The 21,386-nt window shown below is 38.4% G+C and overlaps 1 protein-coding gene across 3 annotated transcripts in view; it reads left to right on the top strand.

Annotated features, from left to right (window-relative positions):
- LOC143340423 (very long chain fatty acid elongase AAEL008004) overlaps positions 1-21,386 on the top strand; it is a 46,243-nt gene that overhangs the window by 2,738 nt on the left and 22,119 nt on the right. Inside the window, exon 1 of one of the 3 annotated variants that reach the window (XM_076762351.1) lies at positions 11,686-12,095. The exons of 1 other annotated variant lie outside the window; for it this stretch is intronic. The gene's annotated coding sequence lies outside the window, so the exon portion shown is untranslated. Of the gene's footprint in view, positions 1-11,685; positions 12,096-21,386 lie in introns of those variants that run through there. One more of the 3 variants, XM_076762349.1, reaches the window with a different exon arrangement.

The following is a 21,386-nucleotide window of genomic DNA, read 5'->3' as shown; positions in this document are numbered from 1 at the left end:
TTCCGAAAGTGGCACAAAAATCCGAGAACCATAGGTTTCCTATAGAAATTGTGAAACGTTGTTCGCTCTATGATGCCCCAATCCACTTTGAATTGAATTTTTCATTCGTAAAAAAAGTTTTAAAAACCAGTACCAATTTTTCTACCAAGCTATTTAACTAAAACCGGAACAATTGTGTCCACCTATCGTAACCATAACATTGACCCACTAGCCATCTTCTCGCGGGCAAACAGTGCATCGACGAAAGCGTGGACTATTCACGAATTATTTACCTTATGTCAATCGATTGATACGTGAAACTTTGCGCAAGAGTTTTCTCGTTCGGTCGATTGTGCGTCGAAAGTATAATATCGGATCGTTAGAAACGTAATGTGTTTAATATAAAAAAAGAAAAATGCGCGGGAAAGTGTTACGTGCGTGGCGCGTAACGCGTTGCATCGAGCCGCGTGCATGGTTTCCAACGTAAAGAACGGAATTCCGTAAAATTTCATTTTAACGCGAACGGATGAACCACATTCGTGAATCATGCGTTGACGTACATAGACACCGAGTACGAGGCACGCGTGTTTACACGATCCTCTAAGTATTCCGATCTCGTAGTCGCAGATATTTCCCCATAGCCAGGCCTTGGGAACATTTCGCGGCGCTCGAGACCGATAAACGTGTCTAATTTCAGTTTTTCGCGCCTTTTTTCTAATCCAACCGAGAGGAAACATCGTTCAACCCCCCTACTCACAGATTATTTCTGAAACGCGTTAACAAACGGTTGATATACTATCGATTTATGGATCTATCTGTGTATTTCATCGGAACACTTTTTCTCCAAAATTTTGAGTATCGAAGAATGGTTTGTAATAAAGGAGGGCTCTTTGTATCGTCTAATCGTGAAATTGGGCAATTAGAAAGGCGGAATCAAACGGGTCCGATAGTTTTCGACGGTATTGAGTCACTTTTCGTACGGATGGTTACCTTTTCCGTTTTTCCACGTTCGATTGCATCAGACGATCTGGATAGCGCGTTTCCTGAAAAGTTGGAAACCAGGCGAAAACGGCTAAAAGTCGTAAGTAGAATATATTATACCTATTTTCTCACATATCTGAATTCTATTTTGTTAACGCTGCGGCTCTTGCAGCACGCGCGCTAAATTCCTTGTGCCCATTCTTGTCTTTCGATTCACTAGGTATCTGTGATTCTTATTAATAATTGATTGTAGAGAATGTTGCAGTTTCTAAGGCCAATTACAGCCTTGAAAAATACAAGCAAACGTTAAACGATGTAACTTGGTTGAGAAAAGATTAATCGTATTAAACAGAGTATAATTTACGAAGATTCGAAGAAGATCGCGCGACGTACCGCGGTCATTTTGGCTTTTTATTCGGTTCCAACCCCGGTGGCGATGCTTGTTGTGGTCGAAGACGCATTTGCGCGGACAAACAATAATTTCGACGGCGTGTAATTCCCGTCGACACCGAAACTTTCTCTTCGGTAGCCTGCTCGATCAGAAATTCCTCTCTCCGTCTCTATGCGCGAATCGTTCGGATGCAATCGACAACGACGTCAACAGGAGGAATCACCCGGTGCATCGAACGTTCAAAACTATTATTTTTCTCCCCCCAAGTTACCCCCTGAATCGTTCGACAGGGGCTTGGTCCACTTCCTAGGGCCCCTCTTCTCTCTCGAATTCGCGAAACGATTACATAATACAAACAAATATTCTAATAGGCGATTCGTATTGATAGTTAACGCTCCAGGAAGTTTAACCCAACCCATTGGCATCGAATCGCTAAATTACTAAACTTACGAACGTGCAATTTTTTTCTTCAAACATTTGTCTATCCTCGACGGAATGTTATAATTACGGTCACGAGATGGATCGACGGACGTAACCTTGAAATTTTGGTACGACACGTGTACACTCGAAAGATCGTCGACGGACATAGGCACCGAGTTGTTCTTAAAACCCCAAGCATCGGAAAGAGACGAATAAAAATTTCGATTTCCCGTGGAAACGTGACTCGAGGCGCGTATCGTTTCCCGAAATGGCGGCGGGTCGGAGTTGCGAAAAATAATGTAGGTCAGGAGGCCTCGAGGCGCGAGCCATCAGCTGACTGAAAGGAAAAACGGGGCACAATGTCGGGCATACCGAATCGCGTTAATCGCGATTCACAAACGTTACGAGTGTGCTCCATTAAAATCAGGGAAGAACACATCGCGGGCGCACGTTTCTAGGGTTGTGCAATCGACTATCGGCGCGACGATATTTTTCACGGTGGATCGTGTTCGGCGAACGAAACTGGGCCAAGGACGAATTCGAATCCTTTCTGTGCCGTCGAACGTTGTCCATCGATCGAAACAATCGGGGCACGATGGTCAGAAATCGCGAAAAAACGCGATCGAACACCGCGTCACAATTATTTCTTTGTCATCCGTCACGGATGAGAGCTGGAGGCTGCAAACGAGACTCTCTTACGCTCATTCGTCTGACGATTGAACAAATATCAAGTATACCGAACGGTTTAATATCTTTTAATATCTTTTTATATCTGTTATTTAATATCGCTTAAGTATTGCAGTAGATTGCATTTTGAGATGCATCTTTGTTTATATTGATTAGATTCTGTTGTCCTATTTCGAACCTTGTAGCTTGTTTCACTATACCGTTGCAAGGCCACGAGTGTTACCTGTAATTGTAGGCAATAAAAGTTCCTCGATTTCACCCCCGGTCAATGACAGTAATTGTTTTGGAAACACTCCCCCAAGGCTAGGATCGTTCGATGCTATTATGGGTGTCTTTCATTGGTTCGTTAGACTTATTTCGGAGTGGGGGTTTCCCAATCTCGTAGTTTTCGTTGTCAGTATTGCAATTACATCCGAAACTCGTGCACGCGTTTACTTCGGCTACGAGTGGTTCGAAATGCTGCAATCCTTGTACGATACCGAAACGCGACGAGTGTTACGAAGATATTAGACGTGTTACGGAAACATTGCAAAAGGTGTGCCCGAACCTTGAAGCGAGCACATTTGCAATAGTCGTCCGTTAAAGTGTAATCGTTTGCCTAATGCTTCAGGCATTTCGAGCATTGTTGCAGAAGAGCAAACAGAGACTTTGCGTCATTAAGGGTCTCAAATAACGATATCTGGTTCACACGATAGTGCAGTTCGAAAGTGCAACAAAATATTGTCATAGATTCGTAACTACCGAGCCACTGAATCAGATACTCGATATTTTTTTATACCTATTTAAAAAGGAAATCACTCATTATGCCGACAGTAATATAGATTTTTGCGTTGGATGGTTGTATCGAGTTAAATGTATTTAAATTTATGTAATGTACATTTATTTTGACATATCTTACAACAAAATGACTGGAATATGCTTAAAATAACTCGTATATATCCGTGAACAGCTGCTTCGATTTATGCATGAGTTTTTTCTTGCGTCGAAACATCGTTTTAGAATCGATTTTTAGTAGTAATCACAACATTTGAATTTATCATTTTAATGATTACTAAAAATGCACATAAATATTACGGTAGAGTGTCTCGGAGTGTCGAAATATTAAAATTTCTAATAAAATGTTCGATTCAGTGGGCAGACAGTCTTGATCGCAAAACATTGACAAATTTTTGAAACGTTAATCACAGCGTGACTTTACACTAAGACTTCATGAAATCAGTATTTCAATTCCTCGAGTATATTAAGGTTGACACGGCATGAACTTTAGAAACTACATTTACGAGGAACTATAAGTAAAGATACGATAATGAACGCACGACACGAGACTCGAACTTAAACAAATTTAATGAATACCGTCGACAGTGACATAGCAATCGTCTAACGATAGTGACGTTCTTTTCTTTTATTGTTTGTTTCACAACTTACATCGTAAAAACGCTTACTATTAATACCTTTAAGATATTAACGTCTAGCTCGATCGTTTAACGAGCAAGCGTAATTTGTCTCGGCAGATAGTAGTATCGTTGACTTATTACTCATAATACACGCGCAACTCGCGATACTACATCGATTATATTCGTTCCTTTTCGTAACACAGACCTGCAAGATTAGCTAACTTTTGCTTCTCATAAATCTTCGATTTAAAATTAAAACTTCAAATTGAAATTCTTTGGATCCGCCAGCGTGGAATTTTACAGATCTTTCTTCAATTCAAATCGAGAAAAAACCAAAGATTTTGCTCTTTCGCAACAATTTGTTTACGCTGGAGTTTTTTAAAGTAATACGTGTCTCTCTGTAGTTTTTCAGTTCCTCAAATTTTCGGTTGATCTTCAACTAGGACCCATCTTACATTAAATATATTATTTTACAAATTCCAGACAAGATTCGAAGCAATATATTACACTAAAAGAGAATCACATTTTTCGTAGGCTTGTGTAATCGGTTTTTCGGATAATAAATTTTCGTATAATCGACGTTCTTCTGTATTAGAAGACCCGTGGTTGAAAGGTCAAGGAAGTTCAAAGACACGAAGAACTCCCTCCAGGCGTACGGACGAACGATTTGCGTCGAATTTGGTAATCGGTACGTTAAAAGCGTTCAGAGGAACGATTTTTTAATATTATACCTGACCTTGAACTTATCATAATCAATCGGTTTCGTTTTTTTCGGTTTATGCAAATACGTTCGTAGATTTCAGCTCGAGTCTGACGCAATCCTTGCTTCGAAACGATTCCCTCGAGTTGGAACAACTAAATTTCGCAACAATTGTACATTAACGCTATGTTTAGGTCAACTTCCGGCACTTTTCAAGGTTAAAAATCTTTATTGTAAGGATTGAAACAGACTCTCAGGACATCGATTACCGGTTAATCGTTGCATCTAGTTCAGATAATTACACGGAAAATTTTAATCTGCGTCATTAGGCACATGCGAATTGAAAACAAATTCATATATTCGATCGAGATCATTTCCACGCGATTTCTTTTTAAAAATGTTTCCATTAATCAATTAGCTTCATTATTTCAGTCTAATCGAAACTACTTAAGACCCGCAGACCTTGGTTTTATGGGCACATTCATTTTCGTAGATCCTAGGTAGGCGAAATGATAATAACTTTTCATCGTGCGAATCTAACACGATCGTCTAAATCATTAGATGCTCGTCCTTGAAGACGTCGCCACGAACACGGGTTCTTAGTTTAAATATTACATTACGCAGAAGGTTGGAACGGTATTTATGGTAAAACAAATTTTAATAAACTTAGGGACCGACACAGTTTGTAAAATAATTTTACGAACGTCGCAGCTTGGAGTTAGATAGGCAATTTTCGTGGATCACCGATTGACACGTCCATTGCGCGCGTAATCGATCAATTTTTAAAGTTGGGATTCTCTTTCTCAATCATTTCGTCGCTTGTCTGTTATTTTTGCCCTTCGAAGCAAATCCAAAATACGATAAAACACAAAATGCATCCTCGAACTGACTCTTACCTCGTCGTGACCAATTCGTCACACTCGAGTCATTTAAATAAACACGTACCTTATTTTACTTTTTCTTTTTTTTATTCGACGACTTAATAAAACAAAATACGCGGAAGAGTTCAACGACCTATTTTACAGCGCGACCCAAAGTATAAGCACGATGTTATCGAAAACGTGGAACCTTTAAATCAAAAAATACTTTGATATTTTTTCTGATCTGATACTATAGAATAGGTCCGCTATTTTACTCCCTAGTCAAGCAGATCTTTCGTGAGCTTTAACGCGTGATTCTAATCATTTTTCTCACGAGTATTATTTCAAAGCGTTTGATTGATCGAAAATGCTTTGGCGTTTAAAATAAGCATTACTCTAGATTAACAAGCGCGAATGACCAAAACTTAGTATTACTCGTGTAGGGAATATTTTGAATTGCAAAATGAAAAATTGGATATTGAACTTTTCCTGGAAGTGTGTTCTATTTGTTAATGAAACGTGTTTGACTTTTTATTAGAAACCGGTCCTTGACTCTTTTAATGCGTCATAGTAACCTCCTTGAGCGAAAGAATTCATAACAACGACCGACGACAATAATCTAGATTCGTTTGTTTCTTATACGTTGCTTGGAATTTTTAGAAATGTATTTCCCCCGTATCGTTTCACGTTCATTTGTTATTAAATTTACGTTTTTATACTTTTCTTTATTTTTGTTACTATACAGGGTGTTCGGCCACCACTGGGAAAAATTTCAATGGGGGATTCTAGAGGCCAAAATAAGACGAAAATCAAGAATATCAATTTGTTGATCAAGGCTTCGTTAAACAATTATTAACGTTTAAAGTTCCGACCGTACTGAATTTTTTTCTAAAAAGTGGGTAGGATTTCGGGGGTAGGTCTATTCACCAAAAATGATTGTAATTGACCCCCGCAACTGATAATAATTTTTTTAGAACGATTTGAAATTTTTGAATTTAATTGTTAATACCTTTTTAACGAAGCCCCCATCAACAAATTGGTATTCTTGATTTTCGTCTTATTTTGGCCTCTAGAATCCTATAATTGCACTGTTTATCAAGTACAATACCGCGTAAACATACATTGACGTATGTTTATCAACGACCTGAAACAAATAGCTTATTTGTCGTAAGAACAAGCGTCGTTGCTACGCATTCATACTCATTTACAGCGTGTGCAAAAAGCATTCGTATGCATTTCAATTCTTATGATACTTTACATAATTAGAGAATTTTTTTTACCCAGACACAATTCATTATGCCTTGATCAATATTTATTTCGTTATTTACTCATATATCAAGAGCACTTTGGTCATAATGTAATATTAATTTATTGACAACCTAGTGTGAGATGCAGTATCTTACGTCTCGTTCAATTTAGATAAGTATCGTTATTTTACGCATTGCAAATTATTTTCATAAGAAGGAAAAGAAAAAAAAATTGCGCGATCGACGAGTGAAAATGACCAAAATATCCAGTCGAATAAACTCGAAAATGTTGAAATCTGGGATAAATTAAACGCCTTGAAAAAAAGACGATGACGCAAATTTGTATAAAAAGGCGGCGGAAGGTTAAAAAATAAAATATCAAGAATCCATGATGACCATACTCGTCCAAACAAACTTTGTCCTTTCAGAAAATTCCAGCAAAAGCTGGAAATTACTAATGGAAATGGAAGTTTTTTTATGCAACTCTACTTTTATTCACGTCACATTTAGGCCAATTATTATTCGCATTATATATTAATGATATTTCATCAGTTTTAATCGCGATACAAACAATCAATTGCGACCAAGATATACACATCGTTTTGGATTATAAATCAGCCTCGCTCGATTAACCTTGCCCTTTCGACCCGTTTTATCCACTCTTTTATGTACATTTTTATTTTTTTCTTTTGAATTGACGAATAAAGTCGTTGTATATCATTGTAAAAAATAAGAAGTCCAACATTTATGACAGTAACAACGTCGTCATTGAATCTATTACTAATATTGCCAATAAATTGACAATTCTATTTTTTTTATTTTTGTTTCTACGCGTGCTGTCAGTCGATCATTAATTTCATACACGATACATAATAAATTGTCGCTATTATTGTATGTTTAATATGGTCTATTTTAGGGATACGTTTTAAACTTGACAGAATAGCGAAACAACAAACGCAATTATGTTTTATTTATAACTGTTAATTGCTTATATCTGTTTGGTAGAGATTGATAATTAGTCTATTATGTTCTTTAACATACACGGAACGGAATAGTGATGTTTAACATCTAGATTTATGGAAATTAATTGCTCATGTTTTTATTAAAACTTGTCGTGTTATCGGTTATATTAAAATGCGGTTTTTCTTTCAATCGTTACAAATGTTTACATAATTACACGAATCACATTCAACATCTTTATTAAATAATATTTACGAGTTCTGTAACTTCAATTTGTAAATCTAGCGTTAATACAAATCGAGAAGATCTTAAAATATGCAATTTCATTTATACAAATAGGATTTCTAAATTTGCCTCGCTGTTGTAAGTATATTCGGAACCAGGGCGAAGAGGTCCTTGGATTTCTATGCCGAATTATGAGAGAGTTCTCGGGACTCAAAATGGCGAATTTCACAATCCTTTCGCAGGAGCAACCGGAAGAGCCTTCGCGTTGAAAGTTGCCTCGTCATTCTTAAGGTCGACACCCAATAAAAAAGCCCTTAATCTCAATGTTGTGCTCGCTGGAACAGGGTTTCTCAGACTTTACCTTCCCGCTCGATAAGTAAAAGTTTCGCCTTGACATCGGTTACAACGTAACAGCCATGAAAATACGGACTTCCGGTAAAAGAAATGTCGACGACCTCGAAATCTTCGAACATATTTTAAAAAAAAAATTATTAAATCATATTACGTGACTCTCTAAGGTGCTCAGATATGAGATTTTTTATTTTCAAGGCCCTTAGAAAAATATCGATGACATTGAAACCATTTCGAAAGAATACTTTGTATGTAGCCCTTTCTTATCAAATATGAGTTTGTGATTTGATAAACGCGAGAATTCGAGGCAGAAAAAGCTCCTCGCGGAGACTTTTGCATTATGCAGCGTACAGCGAGTTCAGCGTCCTATAACAACTACAATTATGAACCGATCGTAGAACTATTGCCAACATTACGTACTTATACAATACTCTTAACCGTCGGGTTGTTTGTTCTGAGCCAACTATGGCTATACAGGATATCGCGTCTGTTGCAAACTATTTTCTTGACAAGTATCCTTCCAATCGATTAGAAAAATTCTGTTTCCGAGCGCGAAACTCGTGATGTTTAAAATTGACTTTTATTTTTGAACAGATCCAAGTCATAGAAAAACTAAAAACTATTTCTAGAATCTCCATTTTTCAATCAAAAGAAATACCGTACAGTTTAATGTGATCGACAGCGTGATGTCCGTAAATCTTGAAAAAAATTACACGCAATGTGCAACAAGGTTATGAGAAATCATTTGGAACTAATATTAATTGATCGAATACGTGAAGTATACTTGTTGAATCTGAAGAAAAACGGTCGTTTTAATAATTCATAAATTTTTTTCCGAACAATACTCGATAGACTTACACGTTATTTACATCGTGTCCACAGCAAATGATAAGATACGAGCATGGAAAATTACATGGAATATTATAAAAAAATTTTTGTAATGTAAAAAGCCGTTGCACATAATTTATTGAACGATTAACTTGCTTTTTTGAAGGAACTGCTATATATTTTTCGAAAAGCTAAGATTGTGGTTGATTTGTATATGTATAAGCACGATTTCGACCATTACAATTTTAATTCACTATCATGCGTACATGCAAATTATTTTACGGTTTTCGTGAATAAAATTGCCCGTGCATGTGCGCAGTGGCAACGAACGATCCAACGTCCAAGTATTTTGTCGTCACACAATTAATTTCGCAGAGTTTCCTCGGTTGCTTCAGGAAACATATGTTAAAGAATTGCAAATAATCGTTACTTAACGTAGCCAAGGTGACGGTCGGTGTTTTCAAGTTGAACATTCCAACATAATTTCGCGAAATAAATTGGCGTTTGTACTTTGACTCTAATTTCCATGCATGTACACTTTGACAAATAAAGAATTCATTATTGTTTCATTATTATATTCAATTTCTGGTTTAAATGAAAAGTATGCTGGCATTAGAACAACCAGGATGCATCCAGTGTCATAAGAGATCTTTCCAATATTTACAATAGAGAAAATCTCTCAATCTTTGCAGTCGATGTCCAAATACAATACTCGTAGCACGATATATATTCGTCGTTTGACATTTAATTAACAATTCGAGTCTTGACCAATTTTTCAAACGAGCTCAGATGTAGTTTACGTGGATTTTTCGATTGAAAATTTGTGATCATTTTTCTCCACGATTGTGCAAGAAGCTTGTTTAAATATGTGTATAAACGCAACTGGATAGGAGTTTCATTGTGTTGACATTTCGACCGTGTGTGAACAATGATTAACAATGTTAAACCAAGATTGAATTTGTAATAGTACGTATTTAATGAGTGTCTCTTGATATACAATCAATTTAGATTTATTCGTGAACTAGTTTCAATGTACTTTCATTTGTAAATTAAATTGTAAATTAGTTCTCGATATATATATAAGCATACGTGAATATAATATGGAATAAATTCCTTTAAAAGTCAAGACTACAGGAAACTCAAAAAACACAAACTATTTATCGATGCGTCGCTTAAATTGGTCCTCCGTTTGGTCGCAAACCATTTTAAAAATTAAATAATGGCTTCATTGACGTCATTTTTATGCAAAATAATGCATTCTCCTATATTCCTAAATTTCAAATTACATATTTCGTTCGCTGCCTCGTGCATATTTATTTTTTTTGTCAACGATCGATAGCCATCTTCGATTGGCTTTTTATTCGGTAGTAATACAAATCGATTCTTTTCTAACTGTCGATATAAACTCGCATCAAATATTTGTATTAATCAATATTTATATTGGAAATCGAGAATCGAGAATCTGGATGGACACGGAAACGAAAACCTTCTAAAGAGAGATTAGATTTTTTGCGAATAAAATTCTCAAGCAAGATTTAACAGATATTCTTCTAATATCGAAGGAATCGCGTTTCGTATCGTTTCAAATCCATTTTTTTTTCCTACGCGACTTGTGTAACGCTTATGATAACATCTTTGGGCGGCCTCGATGTACGACCACCCGAAAAAAAACACATAGAACGGTCAATGATCCGCCGTTTCTTTTCAAAGTCATCGATGATCATACTAAATTCCTTGGTCCGTTCGAGAAAAAAAGTAGCCTCTTTGTAGCAGGTAGAACCTTGAGAAGAAACGCCCGGTATATCCGCGCCGAAATTTTATAGATTCAAGTTGGATCACTTTAACAGCATTATTGTCTGTAATTTATATTCTAGGATTCGCTTATAGTCACCGTCTCCCAGACACTCCTTTTATGGGCATGTCTGTCATCGTTGCCTTCGTATTTTATATTTTCGTTATAACATTTCAATCGCCAGCCTGTGTTTTTAATAACATTCCTGTTTTTCGTACTTATGAACAGAAACCGTCTCAAGTAGCGTCATTGCAACTCAGAATCCTCAGGTTCCTCGGATCCATAGTTTCATTCAAAGCGTAATATAATTATTTATCGATAAAAACTAAAACGTTTCCGTCTCTGGAAATGGACAAGAAATTTGTCCTAAACGGTTTCCAAATTGGCGCGATTATTACAGCGACGTGCGCCGATCGCGCGAGCTTTAAACGCGGTATAATCTTCAGATTACAGCAGGATTGCGGAAACGCCACGAATTACGGTCTACGCGCTGATTAACCGTGTTGTGGAAAAAGTGACGGGCAAACGATAAGTTTGATGTAAATGGTGCTGGTCCGTTCGTTGCGTACGAAGTTATCGGTTCGCCCGATAATTCGCTGGTCACATATTTGAGGTTGATCCGGGAGCGAATAACGAGACGCCACGGAATGCGTTCGCAGGTGGAAATAATTCCGGAACGGAAGAAAAGGAAAGGCGGAGGAAAAAAACTGGAGAGGAAAAGGAAAAAAAAAAAAAAAAATACGAAAGATCGCGAAGGGCGGCAAGAGGCGCGCGACGAACGTTGCTCGATCCCGCGTCGACGATCGAAGGATCGCAAAAGAGTAGAAGGGATGCGGTACCAATATGGCGGCTCGGTTAAAAGCAATCCACCGGCGTAACCACTGTCAGTCCGCGACTTGGCACGGCGGTAGCGCGTTCGTTCGTGCGAGTATATATACATATACACACACATACATACATATATATATATATATTATCCGCGTCGCGAAACGCACACTCCCGCCTTTTTCTTATATTTTCTACAATTTTTACACGCATCCATTCGCATCTTGTCACGCGTTTCCGGGTACCAAATGCTTCCTCTATGATCGATCTGAACAAGTCGTCGCGAATCATCGACCCGTCGTGCCCGGCTACCGTGATCTTCGGATCGTTAGAAAATAAATAGACTATCGTCGTCAGTGTCAACGACGAGAAAAACGGGGAAGTGTGTGTTCCATTGTGGGAGAGGAAGAGACAATTACGCGAGATCGCTGTCCCAGTGGTCGCTCGATTCTTCGGTAAGTGAAGAAAGTAACTAGTCGTGGAACCAGCCCGGTATTAGACAACCGTGGCTACTTTGTTTCTCCTTCTGACGTAACAACAGTCACGCGGAAACGATCTTTCGCGGACCTGGTCGCCAGAAATCGACAGAAGTTCCTTCGAATCGCAGATAAATTTTTGATCGTTGAGTATTTCGAGTTCCAATCTTTACTCGACGCTAGAAGAATATGAAATTGTATACTAGTATCTCTCAGCAAAAAATCGTTAATATTATCGGTTGAACCAGAGTTGGACACGCTATTCGGACAAACTATAAAAATATTATCTTTGATGTAGGAATAGAAATAATCATTCGACGAAACGAGAGCCCGCTGAACCCATGTTCGTTGACTTTCGCGCGTGTTTAGATCGGGAACGAGTCCCTATTTGGTCTCCGTTTGAGTTCCGAGGTTGTCAACGAGATATTTTATCGAAGACAAACATCAGATTGCCCGAAAATCGTTAGCCCCTGTTTTATTTGCTCGGGAAGAACAAATGCGTTTTTTGGGATCTACTTTCGAAGCGAGACAAAACCTTAGGAACGAGTCCAACGAGGAGATTCGAGGCGAGCGGATAAAACGCTTTCATATGCTGTACATGCACACGGCTAGGCTACATCGAACTGCTGAAACTGAGTTTCTAAACTAGGACGTAGATCCGTGGAACAAGTTGACGGAATCGTTAAAGTCGTTCGTAGTCGGGAGCATTCCGCTGATGCAATTTCGTTTTCCTAAAGGAGCCGAGAGAACGTCGAATCGAAATGATTCTCGTGTGCCTGGACGCTCGATTTCCCTTCGAAATTTAAATATAAACGCTCGTTTAACAGTTCAAAACACGAAAAGATTATTTCTTTATATAGAAAATTTAAAAAAAAATACCGCAAGTGTAAAATTAATTTAGTTTCGCAAGAATAGCTGGAGTTAATCTTCCAAGAGTCGTGGGCTCGTGCTTCGATCTAGTTTTAGCTCTTTTATCCGAACCTGTATTGGGACAAACGCTAATTCTTAACGCTACCTATTGATTTTCCTTTCGAATAACCGGAGTTCGTTTTCAGACGCGTGGATTCGATCGTACCGAGAGTTAATTGGGCTGCTGTACTATTTTCTTGGAACAAACAGACTTCGAGCGAGCAATTTTCTTGGTCTAAATAGACTTCGAATCGATGATGTTTGAGAACGATACGAAAATCGAATTGCTTTCGATTCAATTCGAGTCTTTAGAAATCTTTAAAGTCTTACGATTCTCGAGACTTTCAAGATTTCCAAGTTTAGGAATCCTGAGTAGTGTCATCTTCGTGAAAAGTCTTTTCTTCCACTCTCATGCACGCCCCTTCGTGAATCATCGCGTACGAGCAGTCGATTTGACTTCGATTCACGTTCCAGTCGTTCGCCACGCGCTTATTCGAGGGGCGTGTTTGAAGCCACTAGACTAGGCTGTTGTCGAAAGAGTTTCGAAGGCCAAAAGTTTTCATTTCGTGTGTCTTCTGTCCAGAGTTTAGATCGCGACAAATTTCGAATGCCATGCAAATTTTTTTCGAGACTCCCTCGCTCCATTCGACGAGGAAAATATTTGCGACGCGAGATTCCGTCTCCATCGGCGCTCGCAAAATACCAGAAAAGTAAAATAAAAGTTATCGTCAGCTGTTCGGCGAACAACAGACCCGATGGGTATGCTTCGCGTTACGAAACTCGATAAAAGTTGACAGGAGATGATTTGAAAACCGAATGAACTCGGGATGATAAATCAATCGCAAACAAATTAGACGTTTATTCGAGTACGTAGTATTTATCGTATCTTCATAACGTCGTAAATTGCATAAAGATAGGTTACTAAGTAATCGACTCTGTCACCGTAACGTTGAACTCATACAATATGCATTCGTATCTGTTCGTTTCGTAATTGAGTTACCACGAATTTAACAAAAAAGAATCGTCCCCCCTCGCTAACGTCTGCTTCGAATCTGTAAATTATTACCTCTGTTACATAATAAATGTCGTTCGTAATTGATCGATCGAATTGATCTTCATTAGCACAGGTATTCCAGTATCTTTTATTTCCAGGTAGCCATTATGGGTACAAAGAGTTCAGATCTAAAATTTTTATCCAGAGAATTATTGTAGGGTCGATGAAACTAACGTTGGAATAAACAGTTGCTAGCAACAAAGGAACACTTTTTGTATTCCTTCGATCCGATGTACGATCCGAAGCGCATATTAATCGTCGAATCGGTTGTTCCTTGGGATCGAGAGCCGGAAGGAGAAGCGAATCTTGGATCCTTGGTTTAATTACCGATTCGATCCTCGAAACGCTGTGTCCTTCACGGCTCTCAGACACGACCCACGCGTCTTCCGTAAAAATTTCGCGAAGATCTAGAAATGTCAAGGTTCGCTCGATTAGCATATCGTAATGTTTTTCGATCCTTCTCGCTACAAGATTTGAGGAACGCGTTCTTCCGTTTCCTGGTCCCCACAACCTTCGAAAAACGATGTACACAAAACGCGGGAGCCAAATATGACTGATTATTAATTTTTTTCTTGATGATCGATCTATAGAAATAAAAAATTTTTGGGTAATGCCCGGAAGTCTGTTCCTTCGGTATTTATTATGTGGAAATATGAATTAATGCAATAGGGGCATCGATCAACTTTAAGTGAAACTAAGTCTCGCCATCGTTTTGGTATAAATATTAATGCACTTTATTTTTATGCACTTTCGGTTTTTATTTATCAATTTAGTATTTACGTTCTCAACGTTTCTTGCTGCTCGTACGAGCAATAAATAGACTCATTGTAGCGACAGAATTATGATGCATATCGACGCTTTAATGTCGAATCTGATTAAGAAATATGAATAAACATTTTAGATTCATTCGCAAGCTGTGCTTTGCCCGAGATTGTCGTCTGGACGTCGATTGAGGAAACGTTCATTAACGGATTCTAATTCATGAATGAAACGCAACAGGTTGTTCACGATCGAACTAAAAGTTTGTATCGGTTGATCGAAAATAGAATTTGTTCGATTCTGGAAGTTTATCGAGTAAAGGCCCGTGGGATCGAAGATGTTTCGGTATCTCCTCAGTTCATACTCGCGTTTATCAGCGTTTTATATTCTTATCTAGGCGGGAATGATTTATATCTTTTAACCCACTTAGGAGATGAACAAATAGGGCCTGTGTTCGTTCCGCCACAGAAATCGTATACTTTGCAAGATTACGACGATCGGTAGAAAAACATGCCTGGAAGGAACTGACTTTTCTCGTTACTATAATTACTCTTGCGAAATATGCAATTATACATTTGGAAATTTGGCTAAAACATTTTCATTTCGAAGTGTGCTTGTTAACCGCTTGCCTTACAATTTAATTTATGGTTATGCGAATTTCTTGCATATCAGAAGAAACTTTCTACCTTCATCCACCGATTAGAAAATAATAAAATTGCAGCTAGAAAGTTTCAAAAACATCAGTTTTACTATGAACATGACTCGTTTTCGTAATGTTTTGGAATCGTAATTTGTATCACGTTTGCTCAATAAAGGCTCGAGTTTAAATATGATAATAATAGAGTCTCTATTGCGTGATACTCGTACAGAATACGGATCGAAGGATTAAACGAAATGCTTTTGATTGATTATTTAATAACTCATTGTTTTGAATGTCACAAATTGCTATTGGCGTCAATCGCGTCACGGTATAATTTAATTGCCATACCCTGCTAATCTGATACGCAATATTCATGGCGTATCGTTAATAATGCATGTTTCTCTGACAAGTGACGCCGTGTGTAGAATTATTCGTCATAGTCGAATACCGAACCGAACAACGAATTAAAACAACGACCTCCCTGCTTGAGAGCCTCAACACGGAAGTTTTCGAGTTTCGTGATTCGCGGTGAATCTCCAATCACCTAACATATCGTCATTTATTCTAAAAACGAGCTTCTATTCGCCTTCGAAACAGCAAAACTTTATCAGATATTTACATATTCCGTTTTCCAGAAACGTTCGACGACTCTCTGCGCCTCTGGTAACTTTTTAAATCCCCATACGAAAATATACAGACTTTTACAGGTATCGTAGATACGATGTTAAATTAGCGTTCGCTATAATTTATCATTTGACCCCCGAAGAAGCTAAGAATCCAATTTTCCCTTCAATATTTGATATATGGGGGCTGGTTCACGCAGACGTAGCAATCGTGTACAACTTATACGCGTTTAGCTATTACGTGAGAGGACGTTGCGACACAATTTTCTGAAAGAGGTCGAAACGAGTTTTGCTTTCTCTCTATTAGTTTTTAAACTTTCCGCCGGGATTGTCGGTATTTTTCTAACCGCGAGGCGATCGAGAAAGAAAAAAATGGAGTAGGTATGTTAATTGTTGGTTCGCTCGTTAGCCCCGACGTCGACGAAACGGGGTAGATTTAGCGACTTCGCGAACTTCTGATCGGTTCTAATCCGACTGACGTGCAACCGAACAATTAACCACCCGTTGGATACAGCGACGAAAGATCGAGACAGCTTTATCGATCTCTTCGACGCGATAAATACACTTCTCGACTGATTACCGTCCATCGGAGCTGCGTGCAGTCGATATAATAAAACGACGGGCCTCTTCAAACAACGAAGGAAACGCGAGACAAGTTGTCAGAGCGCGCGTGATGCTGGAAAAGGCGGCAACGAGCGCAGATCTACGGCGAGCCGCGATTGATCTCCGATCTATCGTTAAATACCCGCTTTTCCTGCGTTACAGGTTTTGTTACCTTGTCTTACATTCCTTGGTTATGTGTTTCAAGAAATATATTAATAATAATACGCCTTCAATGCATCGTAGTCGCGCGCAATATCGAAGGATCAAGGATCAAGTATCTCACATTTGTGAATTTTTTCTGGAAAAATCATTATTAATTCAAATTAAACTTTCATCAAAAGTGTAAGGGGGACATCTGTAAATCACAGAAAATAATTTTTTTACGTCGATTCTTTATAAAACAAATCTCGCTACCCTCCTTCTTAGATCGAAGTTCGAATCAAACATCCATTCTTTTTTACTCCCCTATGTTTGTTTAGAATTATTCTTTTTCTAAATTTTATTTGCCCATATTTATCTGAAATTTCGAGGAGGTGGACGAAGGATGCAGTTTGGTGGTTTTTCCGTGATTGTTGATCGATGTTTCAGAAAGGACTTCAGAGCGATCGTTATGTAAGAGGATTCTCTCGATCCCCACCATATTGAACCAAGATCCCGTCATGCGGTACCATTAACGCGTTACAGCGGCTCTGTGGAACTTGCAACTTCATGCAGCTATGCACTTTCCCTGCACTTGCCGTGGCTGCAGGGGACCCGATAAACCGCGGTCTTTGATTTCCACGGGAAAAAAAACTCGATCAGTTTCGCGTTTGATCGTCTTCCTCTCTTCTTCCTGTGAAGATTTCACGAATAGAAAGGGAGACGACTCGCGGAAAACGACTCCCGTTGTTTCATTGATTCGTCATCCTTCGAATCTTTCTCCCAGTTCCCTCAAACAATTTTCCCAATTGCAGAAATGCAGAATTAAGGGTTACGTCCCCCATTTAGAAAAATATAATTAATTCGCGACGATAAATGGAAGGAACGATTACGTTTAAGTCACTTCGTTACGAAACATCCCATTCTGTAATTTTTACTGTTATTCAACGTGCAACGGAGAAACAGATGTTTATCTTTAATCTAGATAAGAATTTAGTGCATCTCTGATTTTTTTTACATACCTGGGAAGTCGTTAATTGCGCAACCGTAAACCACCGTGCGATGAGAACGTCAGGCTTAATTGTTTAATAGTAAACAACGTGTAACGTTATCTGCTCTACTATATTTGCAGGCCACGCAAACGCGATCATCGAACGCGTGTAATCCTGCAAGTACAATTTCGTACGACGATGCAGCGTGAAACGCACACACAAACAGTCGCGTATTTTGATCAATCGACGTAACGAGCGTGGATGTTATTGTTACAGGAATATGCAATAGCGTGGTAAAATGAATTCGGTCATCGTTCGCGTTGCACCGTAATAATAATCGTTTATAAATGGCACTCGAGAGTGAAAGCAGTCTTCCTAAAGATACAATCGCGGATTTGTAGGATGGGAGAAGCCTTTGGGCGAAGAATTTTTTGCGCATTTAGAAAGTACGCGAAACACGAGCCATTGACTTGCTCGAACGCGAAATTCGCGAAAAAATTAACGAGCTATTGGATCACGATCGTACTTTGGCTGCTCTAATTAATTATCGGTAATTACGTAAACGATACGTCGACTGGCCAACTTCGTTTGCAAATACAAAAACGATCTTCTCGATTATAGTTTCCTGACGATCGAGATAACACGGTAAGGCTTCTTAAAATTTCTTTTTTAAACAAGGAAGAACCTTGCGAAGTATGTTTCTCTTCTTATCTCGTAAAGTCGAGAAGATTGCTCGTATTGCCAAACGAAATTGCACAAATAGTCCATCCACCGTCTAGGTTTGCGCAATTACTTCGCGAAAGAACGTCTCACTGCTCGAACGAATCGTTGAGGTAATTCGACGATGGACATTAATGGTTTTCGAAGGCTTGAAATTATCTTCGACCGTACTTGGAATTTTAATTTTGGTTACTTCGCGTTTTCTTCCCAGTTAGATCTATCGTTGTCGCAAAACAAACTACTTCGAACTGGGATCTATTTTCGCGGTGTGTTTTATTCTTGTTAACAGGGGGACCAGTAACCTTGAACACTAACAAATTAACGCTTCTTCATGAATATTTTGCTCAAACATTAGCAGCTTTTGTGTAATTTGCGCGCTTCCTGCAATATTATCGCACCACGGTAAATCTATGCTAGGTTTCAACAAGTTTTAACAAGGTTTCGATTTATGATCATAACACCTATTCAGAAAAGTAATTTTAACGCGAAGACCTGCTTACGTTTTCAATATTTTTTAAAAATAGCAAGAGTCCTTAATCATCGATCATTATTCGAACAAGCTGCGCGCGTTCTCAGGTGTCCCGGGCGACCATAATCCAAAGTCGTTATATTTTCTTACTTTTATCAGCGAGATTGGTAATATTTTTTCTTATATAAATACTTTTGTATGTCGATGATCTAAAATTGTTCTTTAAAGTTGGCACCGAAACTCATGCTCAAATGCTCCAAGCCGACTTACATAAACTTGAAACCTGGTGTAGGGTCAATAACCAGGAACCAAATATATCAAAGTGCCATGCAATGGAATTTACTCGTAACTCTCGTCACTACATTAGTGAAATCGTTTTTCGAAATAACGAGGTAATCGATCCTCGTGCGTTCACACTATGTTATCGAAACGATTAATAAATCTTTGGACGGTTCTGGTTTCATAAATCGTGTCGCTGATTTTGTTAATATTTTGCCCATCTCTGCTACAAAGTAGATTGCACCGAGCATAACTGTGATCGTTTCCTTCGTCGACTGAATATGCTAACACTGGAAGGTCGTAGGAAGCTGGCCGATGCTATCTTCTTATTTAAAATTCTTAATGGCCAAATAAATTATCCTACCATTCTTGAGTTAATAAAACTCTATGCTCGCTCAAGGCCTCCTTCGTAGCTTCCTTGTTTAAAATCAAGCTTTTTCACCCAAAACAACGTGGTCTCTGAAATTTTTAAGCAAATGAAATGTTCGTAATAAGGACACAGCCATGTATACACAATTTTTCTTTAGGGTGTTCTAAAAATACAGTATTCAGTATACAGGATGCATGGAAAAACAAATTGTAGCCGCCAGGGGGAACATCTTCCTTCGGGTAGCAACCTGCTTTTTCGTATAATTTTTGAATAAATAAATAAATAAATAAAATTTGGACGTAACCTCGAGACGGTGGAGTCTGTCGACCTTGTTAACGTGTCGTTCAACGCGGTTTATCGTATGCTTGATTCGTCACACGTGCTAACACTCGCATTCTCTTCTACCGGGCACCATAGATCGCAGATCCGATCAACCATAACGCAGTCAGTAATCGAAACTCGATAAATAGATCGTTGAAAATTTATTGGTCTGGTTTACTCGTTCCTCGGATCTGAATTTTAGTTTTATTTTTTGAAACACTCAGGACTGTTTATTTATAATCTTGACCAAAGCTCTACGTACCGGAAGAAGACCGAAAGAGCAAATCGAAAACGTCGCATCGTGATAAAATGCGACTCGATTTATTTAAAGGCTAGCATGGATCGTGATCCTAACCTAACGCATTCAATCCTTATACGAGCAGATAATGCGATATACAGACACCTCGCATCTATGTATGTACGCTTGCGACCAACGATTTAAAACCGTTTTATAGTTTCGGAACCGAACGTGTCTCGCATCGAATGTATTCGATTTTCCGCGCGTTAAATTCATAAATAACACACCTTTGGCATTGAGCAACATAATACTAACGTAACCTTATTTTAAACCTATGAATTGCTAATATTTTCAACATATTTACAATCGATGTCAAATACGTAGCGAACACAGGAAACGTACAATTTGAATAATTTAATCTTTTTTGTGATTGTAGTATTAAACGTATAAATCGTTGTCGAATCGATTTATATTTGCGAGCGCGTATTGAATTTTATTCCCAACACTATAGGCGCAAACCTCACCCACGTTGGCGAACAATAAAGCTTCCGTGTGTGTTCCCTTTCGTTCGGCATATCCGGTCGTGCAACGTTTTGTTCGAGTCGATGACGCCTTTTGCGAACATCCGTCGATTAAACTTGTTCGTTATTGCTCGATGTATCCAAACAATCGAAAATCCAGCCGAGGAATACTCCATTTTTTCCAGAACTCCACTATTCGATCGATTAAAATACTCGAAATAGAATTCAACAACTCCGATAATAAATACATCTAATAGAGTAGAATTTTTATTGAATGTAGAGAATTGTATTATTACATTACACGTGGTTGTGTTTATTAAGAATCAAATACAAAGATTATTTTAGTTACTGGTCCGACTGTTTTTATCGTTGAAAAAATTAGTTACCATTTTAGTAGCTTCAAACGTGTGTCATTACGAACGACACGACTGAATACCAATGACGAATAATAATTAACTGTTCGATCACTGTTTTTGACCTTCGTAAGACTCTTATAATATATAATAGATATTTCATGGCCGATCATATGATTTTGCGTAATCCTGGCACCCAATGTCTTAGCATAATTAATTTCACGCGGTTTGGTGTCACTTAAACGCCTTATTAGTCGATGTTATCATGCGCTAGGATTCGC

Source organism: Colletes latitarsis, chromosome 3, assembly GCF_051014445.1.
Source record: "Colletes latitarsis isolate SP2378_abdomen chromosome 3, iyColLati1, whole genome shotgun sequence".
Classification (NCBI taxonomy): Eukaryota; Metazoa; Arthropoda; class Insecta; order Hymenoptera; family Colletidae; genus Colletes; species Colletes latitarsis.
Note: the sequence above shows the minus strand (reverse complement) of the source record. Positions and strands in the feature narration are given on the sequence as shown.